This window comes from Cupressus sempervirens, chromosome 7 (genome assembly GCF_028749045.1).
Source record: "Cupressus sempervirens isolate cs-2001-9-10 chromosome 7, ASM2874904v1, whole genome shotgun sequence".
Classification (NCBI taxonomy): Eukaryota; Viridiplantae; Streptophyta; class Pinopsida; order Cupressales; family Cupressaceae; genus Cupressus; species Cupressus sempervirens.
In genome coordinates this window covers 68,648,268-68,657,113 of record NC_143124.1, presented here as the reverse complement: position 1 = coordinate 68,657,113, position 8,846 = coordinate 68,648,268, and positions in this window count along the sequence as shown.

The following is an 8,846-nucleotide window of genomic DNA, read 5'->3' as shown; positions in this document are numbered from 1 at the left end:
AAAAACAAGTTTTGACGATAGTTCAACTCCCATAAACACCTAGAGAAAGCCAAAATTGTAGTTTTAGAATTTCTAGTGACTCCTAGATTTTATCATGGATTCTCTCTTCTTATCTTCTTTTTTTATTATTTAAGTCATGTAAAGGCTCATGTACCCATCAATTGATATAAAAAAGGGTGGAGACCTACTCAACATAATTTAAAGAAATATTTGTATGTAATTATCTTTATTTTACTAGTTTTTAGCATAATGTTTGCATTAGAAGAGTTCTCACTCCTAACATAAAAGGAGGAGAGGATTTCTTTTAAATACATGGATGTAATATGTACTCTAAGTTGATATTTTGATGCAATAATAAATGTCATTGGTGCTCTCATTCTGAGTGTAGTAAATATTGTTGGAGTGTGCTATTTTTTGTAAATTCATATTCATGAATGATAATGGAGCTAATGGTTTTATTATGTTGTTATGATTGTGAGATCTTTTAGTTCTAGTGTTTTCCTTATGTTAATGAATTTTATTGTTGTGACAAATTGGTGAAAGGATCATTGATGTTCTTACATAGCATTTTGTCTCATGTGAGTGCACTTTCCATGGCCTCACTATTTGATGAAATATGAAACATCTTTTAGTTTTTACTAAAGTTCCCATCCATGATTGCATTATTGGAATTGAGGAAGCAATGCTCTTAATTTAATTGGTTTCCTACCAGATCCTTTTTATAATTTAATTCGCAAATATTTTGTTACTTTGGTTTATGTCCATTAGGAATTTTCCTTTTAATAATTTGCTTCAAATTTATCATTACTCTCTATTTTTTATTTTCTTTTCAAAACTCTTTGTTAAAATAGGAATTCATATAGTTGCATTGGTTAGAAATTGCATTCATCATAAAATAGAAAATACAAAAATATATTGGTTGTGTGGATACGTTTCAGAAAAGTTTTGCAAATTGGTAGATACTAGCAAAGGCCTCCTTGTGCACATTCACATTTATCTTCAATTAAGTTACCCATCAGGTTGAAAATCAGCCATCTAGAACCTTGGTGTTGGTCATTGATCATCTTAGAGAGAGAGAGAGAGAGAGAGAGAGAGAGAGAGAGAGAGAGAGAGAGAGAGAGAGAGAGAGAGAGAGAGAGAGAGAGAGAATTTTTGCCATTAGCATCGTGCAAAGTGACCACTAAACATAAGTGGTGCTAGGAGGGTCTAAAAACCATTATGATCAAAAAATCAAGTTGTTTGAGAATTCTACAATTTTGAGAGTTTTATAATTTTTGAAATCTGTCATTATCAGAAAATGTACTTTTTAGAGATGCACTTTTCAAAGGTGTACTTTTCAGAGGTGCATTTTTTAGAAGGTGCACTTTTTGCATTGGTGCACCAAGATCCATAGTGTGCTTCCTCAGAGGTGTGCAAACTAGAAGATCTTGACCTAATATCTCCCTTTCAATCATAATTGATGTCTTCACTATATAAGCAAGAGTTCCTAAGACTTAGTCATTTTTTCAAGCCTCACAATGATAAAGGGATACCTAGGCTCAACCCACCTATAATGTAAATTCCATCATCATCATCCACTCTATAGTCTACTTCACACATTCCCATCATTATGTACCATGGCTTTCTTTAATGCCCAAAGTTCACCTTTGAACCTAACTAGTCCATTACATGACCTACTAAAACATCCTTAAAAGTTTTTCCCATGGTTCATCTATGGAGAATAAAAAAAATAGAATATCCTATTATAATTTTCAAGGAAATCTATAATCAAAACCATATTCAACATATGGATGTGGTCTATCACCTTTTCCTTTATACTTTGGGGGAAAGGACATTCAATTGGTACCTCAATCTACCACCAACATCACTAAGGGATTGGAACTCTTTTGAGAGAATGTTTCTGGCATAATTCATGGTTTATATTGTTCCAACTATCCTACACCATCAATTTGTCTCAATTAAGAGGGATCCCCATGAGACTATTTCACAACTTAATCATCACCTCTATAGGATGTATCAAAGAATGGATTTTCCTTACACTATACCACAAGAGGTTATCATCCAAATCTTTTTTTCTAAGAGGCTCCCACTTAAAGACATTGATACCATCAAAAAGGTCTTCAAAGAGGTTGTTACATTCATGAAGGAGGTAGATACCCATGGTGGAGGGAACTTTGTGTCTTCCTTCACTTTGAATAATATAGTAGCCATACTACCATTTCTAGTAGGGGCATATACTATGCCCAATCAAATGCCCCTATTAGATCTAGTACCTTAAAAACAACAAGTTACTATTGCTCCAATGCCAACAATTACACATTCAAGGTATGAGCTCCAAAGATTATGTTCTTTGAGCAAAAGACTTCTCCACCTGCTAAAATTGAGAACAACATGGCTAGTGATTTTAATGCCTTGAAGAAGATGATGTCTCTTTTATCCAACGAAATCATCAGAATAAAGTTAAATTCCTTATGAAACCAAGGCAATCATCAAAGACAACTTGCTATCCAAAACAATTATTCTCAAAATCAGAACAAAATTTTTGGCCGTTACAATAACATCAACAATAAGAATAATGGTATTATAGGCATGAGTCCAAGTGATTATGGATATGGGTATAATGCTGTTTCATATTAGCCTCCCCAAATCATGAAGGAGCAACCTTTTTAGTTTAGTGCAATGGTGTTTGAACCATATGATAAATCTACAGGAGGATAAAATGATGAAGATGATCAAGAGGAGTTTGTGTTCCCATTCAATGAAGAGAAAGAGCATGGATGCTCTGGGATGCATGTCTATTGCAGCAATAATATGAACACACAAAGTTTGAAAAGTATAGAAGAATCTCTAATGAATGATGTCTCTCTATGGTTACATCCTACTCTCCAAACATGTAGGTATGTAACACTCCAATGCATTATGAGGATCCACCCAACATTAACTTGATAGTTTAGAAAGAATTACATGTAAAGCATAAGATTCTAAAAGGTTTTATAGATAACATAACTATTAGATTATGGTGACTGATCAGGAAAGTACTGTACATAGTCCATAAATAGATTCACCACTAAAGTTATGGTTAATTTATGGCCGACATGTTATAACCCTAAAGTGGTTTAATACTTGTATAAAAGGGCTTAGGGTTAGGGATTGTTTTATAGTGTGATGAAAAATTGGTTCTTATAGTAGTATTGAGTTGTAAGGGATTACAGATTTTAATTAGGTTGTAATCACTAAATTGTAATAAGTCCAGACTTGCTATTTGGTGGATGTAGCCTAGGAATTGGGTGAACCACATTAAATATTGATGCCTTGTGTTCATTTTTATGTGGTCTATTATTTTTTCTATTATTGGTTATATTTGCATGTATTTTTTATTTCTGTCCATGGTTTTATCCTAACAAGTGGTATTAGAGCGAGGTTGTCTTTCAGTTATCCTCTGCAGGAAAGTCTCATGGTTAAGTGGGAGTCTCACGGTTGAGTGGGAGTGATGGTAGATGAGGGTAAGCTGAGGGTTGATAGGTTTAATGGGTAGAACTTCTAGTTATGGAAGATGAAAATGGAAGATTATCTTTATTAGAAGGATTTATGGAAGCCGTTGGAAGGAAAAGCCAGGAATCAAGGATCTATGTCAGATGCTGAATGGGATCTTATGGACAGAAAGGCACTCGAAAGCATTTGGTTATGCTTGGCACCATTAGTGGCATTTAATATTACAAAAGTAAAGATGACATAAGAGTTGATGAAAACCCTAGTGACACTGTATGAAAAGCCCTCCACTTCAAAAAAGGTCTTTCTCATGAAGCGTTTATTTAATATGAAAATAGAAGAAGGTGGATCTGTTGCAGATCATTTAAATGAGTTTAATACTATTACTAGTTAGTTATCTTCTATGGGTATAAATTTTGATGAAGAAATTAGGGCTCTCTTGATGTTGTGTTCTTTGCCTGAAAGCTGTAATGGCTTGGTAATGGCAATGAGTAATTTTGTTCTTGGATCTAGTACCCTAAAATGTGAAGATGTGATCGGTGTTGTTTTGAGTGAGGAAACTTGTAGGAAATCCTCAGGTGGATCTACATAAGGAAGTGCTTTGAATGCACAAAGCAAGGGAAGAACAAATGAGAGGGAAATAACTCTAGAAATCATGGGAAATCAAGAGGAAAGTCAAAGGGGAAGAGGTCTCAATCAAGAGGACCAAACAACTATTGGTATTGTGGGAAACTAGGTAGTAAAAAGAAAGATTGTTGGAATTGCAAGAAAAATGAAGGAGATAAATTAGATGGAGACAAGGAGGCAAATGTGGTAAGTAACAAATTTGAAGAGGATGCTTTGCTTTTGTCTTTAGAAAGTGTTGATGATTAATGGGTTTTAGATTCTGGTGCTTCATTTCATGCTACACCTCATAGAGGTTATTTCATCGATTATGTCCAAGGAGATTTTGGGCTTTTTTATTTGGGGGATAATGAACCCTCTCAAATTGTTGGAAAGGGAAAAATTAAGATTAAGTTGTAGAATGGGAATCATTGGCTACTACATGAGGTAAGACATGTTCCAAGGCTGAGTAGGAATTTAATTTCAGCGGGGCAACTCAGTGATGAGGGTTGTGTAGTTACTTTTAATGATAAAAATTGGAAGGTTTCAAAAGGTTCTCTTGTAGCAAAAAAAGGTGTGAAAGTAGGCACCTTATATCTTTGTACAGGTCATATTGTTCCTTCTACTTTGATTGTTTTAGAGAAAAATGAATGTTTAGGAAAAATTGCTGCAGTTGAGCAGGGAGAACAAATAGCTGCCGTAGATTCTGATACAGTGCTGTGGCACAATAGACTTGGGCACATGAGTGAGAAAGGTATGAAAGTACTTCATTCAAAGAAAGTTTTACTAGGTCTAAAATGTGTTAATATGGATTTTTGTGAAAGTTGTGTGTATGGAAAACAAAAGAGAGTGAGTTTTGTAAAGACTAGGAAGGAAAACAAAAAGGAGAAATTAGAGCTTGTGCATATAGATGTATGGGGACCAGCTCATGTATCTTCCCTTGGTGGCTCTCATTATTATGTTACATTTATTGATGATGCAACTAGAAAAGTATGGGTTTATTTCCTTAGACAAAAATCTGATGTATTTCAAACTTTTAAGAAATTGAAATGCTTGGTTGAAAATGAGACTGGTAAGAAATTAAAATGTCTCAGATTTGATAATGGTGGTGAGTATTGCAGTCATGAATTTGAAGATTATTACTCCACTAATGGTATTCTTAGACAAAAAACTATTCCAAGGACTCCACAGGAAAATGGAGTGGCTAAACGTGTGAACATGACTATAATGGAGTGTGCAAGGAGCATGAGGTTGCATGCTGGGTTGCCCTTACACATGTGGGTGGAGGCTATCAATACTACAATGTATTTGATTAATAAAGGTCCCTCTACCCCTTTGAGCTGTGGTATTCCAGAGGAGGCATGGACTGGTAAGAAGGTGAGTTATTCTTTTCTCAAGACCTTCGGTTGTGAAGCTTTTGCTCATATAGAGTTTGAAAATAGAACCAAGCTAGAAGCTAAATCAAAAAAATGTGTCTTTTTTGGATATGGCATTAATGAATTTGGTTATAGGCTTTGGAATTTTGAAAATCATAAAATTGTTAGAAGTCGGGATGTCATATTCTATGAGAAAGTGTTTTACAAAGATCTATTGCAGCAACATGAGAAGAAAGAAGATGATTATGTAGTGCTAGATGATACTCCAAAAGCTAATGTTCCAGCCATTCCTCATGATGTGCAACAACTACAACAACAAATACCATGCACATCAATGAATGTTAGATAGTCAACGAGGAAAATTAGACCTCCACAAAGATTTTCTCCCTCTTTGTATTCTATTTTACTTACTGATGCTGGTGAACCTGAAAGTTATGATGAAGCTGTGCAGGTGGATACTAAGATTCAGTAGGAGTCTGCAATGAAAGATGAAATGGACTCTTTTCTGAAGAATAAGATATGGGATTTGTGCAAGTTGCCTGCAGGTAAAAAGGATTTATAGAATAAGTGGGTTTACAGGTTGAAAGAAGAGGAAGGAGGTAAGAAAAGATTTAAGGCCAGGTTAGTTGTAAAAGGATTTGCACAGAAAAAGGGAATTTATTTTGATGAGATATTTTCTCCCGTTGTTAAAATGACTTCTATTTGTACTATTTTAAATCTTGTGGCTACTGGAGATTTTCATTTAGAGCAGTTGGATGTTAAAATAGCCTTCCTTCATGGTGATTTGGATGAAGAAATATATATGGCTCAGCCACGGGGATTTGACGTCAAAGGTAAGGAGAACTTAGTGTACAAATTGAAGAAAGGTTTATATGGCTTGAAACAAGCACCTCAGTAATGGTATCTAAAATTTGATAGGTTTATGCATGAGCATGGCTATAACAGGTGTCATTCAGATTATTGTGTTTATTTTAAGAGGTTGGATGATGATAGCTACATTATTTTAGGTTTATATGTTGATGATATGCTTGTAGCTGGGTCTAACATGGATCATATTAAGGGGTTGAAATGCCAATTAGCACATGCATTTGATATGAAGGATTTGGGAGCAGCAAAACAAATCCTTGGTATGAAGATTTGCAGAGATAGAAAGAATAGAACATTGACGCTATCTCAGGCTGATTATGTTGAGAAGGTGTTGCAACGTTTCCCTATGGAGAATGCTAAAGCTGTCAACACACCTTTACCTGGTTATTTGAAATTGACTAAGGAGATGTGTCCTAAGACACAGGAAGAGGAGGATAAGATGTCCAAGGTACCCTATGCTTTAGCTATAGGAAGCTTGATGTATGCTATGGTATGCACTAGGCTAGATATTGCCTATGTAGTGGGAGTCATTAGTAGGTATATGAGTCATCTAGGATTTGAGCATTGGAATGCTATCAAGTGGATTCTCAAATATTTGAGAGGAACATCCAATAAGTGTTTACACTTTGGGGGCTCTACTACTGATTTACAAGACTATGTTAACTCAAATTTAGTAGGGGATATTGATATCAGGTAGAGTACTACAGGTTATGTCTTTATTATTGGTGAGGTAGTCGTGAGTTGGGTTTCTAGGTTATAGAAGATTAATGCTCTATCCACTATAGAGGTAGAGTATGTTGCTGCTATAGAGGCAGCCAAGGAGATGATATGGCTTTAGTTCTTCTTGGATGAATTGCGACATCCTCAGAAGGATAATTATTTGTTCACAAATAGTCAGAGTGTCATTCATCTTGCAAAGAATAGTTAAAGATGGAGAATATACATACAAATGAAAATCTAGTAGATATGTTGACAAAGGTTGTAACAAGGGACAAGCTGAAGACCTCTTCAGCTTCAGTTGGTCTTCTAGACTGACCATAAATAAAATAACAGTAGAGTCCAGGGTAGTTTGATCAAGTGGGAGCCCCATGTGGTAGGGGTATTGCTACAGGATTAGTCTCCAAGTGGGAGATTGTTTTTAGTGTGGAGCTTGATCAGTCCCAAAGTGGGAGATTGTTAGATTATGGTGATTGATCAGGAAAGTACTGTACATAGTCCATGATTAGTACATTTTTTTTTGGGTACTATTCGTAGATTTGCCACTATAGTTATGGCTAATTTATGGCCTACATTTTATAACCCTAAAGTGGTTTAATACTTATATAAAAGGGCTTATGGTTAGGGATTGTTTTATAGTGTGATATAAAATTGATTCTTGCGGCAGTATTGAGTTGTAAGGGATTACGAATTGCAATCAGGTTGTAATCACTGGATTGTAATAAGGTCAGACTTGCTATTTGGTGGACGTAGCCCAGGGATTGGGTGAACCACATTAAATCTTGGTGCCTTGTGTTCATTTCTATGTGATCTATTATTTTTTCTATTATTGGTTATATTTGTATGTAGTTTTTATTTCTGTCCATGGTTTTATCCTAACAATAACAAAAAATTTGAAGTATCTTGGAGAATATCAAATTCCAAACATTCTTTTTCTTCCTAGCTATTATCACCTCCATCAAAGGATTCATTTAGAGTTGGAATGTCCTAGCTAACAAGATGTAGTATCTAGTGTGTTAGCATAGATAGATCAAACTATTGAAATTGTCAAAAGTAATGAAATTATTTTATGTTTTAATAAGTGTGAATATCCTAGGAAATTTTGAGGACATAGAAAATTTTGAAGCTCGAAAACTCCATGGAGTTGCAAAAATTCTCAAAGTTGCAAAAAATGATGGAAATACAAAAGGATCTTGAGGTTAGTGAGAAATTTTGAATCAAGAAGTCATCAAGAAGAAGATACCAATGCTTCCTACTATGATATTGATCCCTTCTTGGAAAAGTTAAGAGACCTCCCTTAAAAATAGATATGTCATTAGACAAGATGGATAGAGTGCTTAATTTGGTCTCAAGCTTGACTAAGGAAATGTCTATTTATGGGTATTATATGCATATTCAAATAATACAATAACAAATTCCTCCAGAGTTTATCCCTTTGGGTTCCATTCAAAAGTTATTTGCCCTAATTTCTTGTTACCTTGGGAGATTTTAATGGAAGGTTAGTCTAATTTTGAACACGTTTCTTTGAGATATGAGTGAAAAAACACCTTAATTAAATATTAATGAACCCTGTAATTTGAAAGGAAGGTTTATGATTGATTTTTGTAGTCTCAAGGAGCCTAAAGGTGACAATTCATGGTCTAAGGCTAATGATGGTGATAATAAGGACCATAAACATAATGTTCTATCTTTTGGGCCTTATTTTGATAACTATATTACATCATCAATGCTAATGTTTCCAGTGGTGTTGTGTACCATGAGTGTACCCCTATGGTGGGGGACTCACTAGATTAG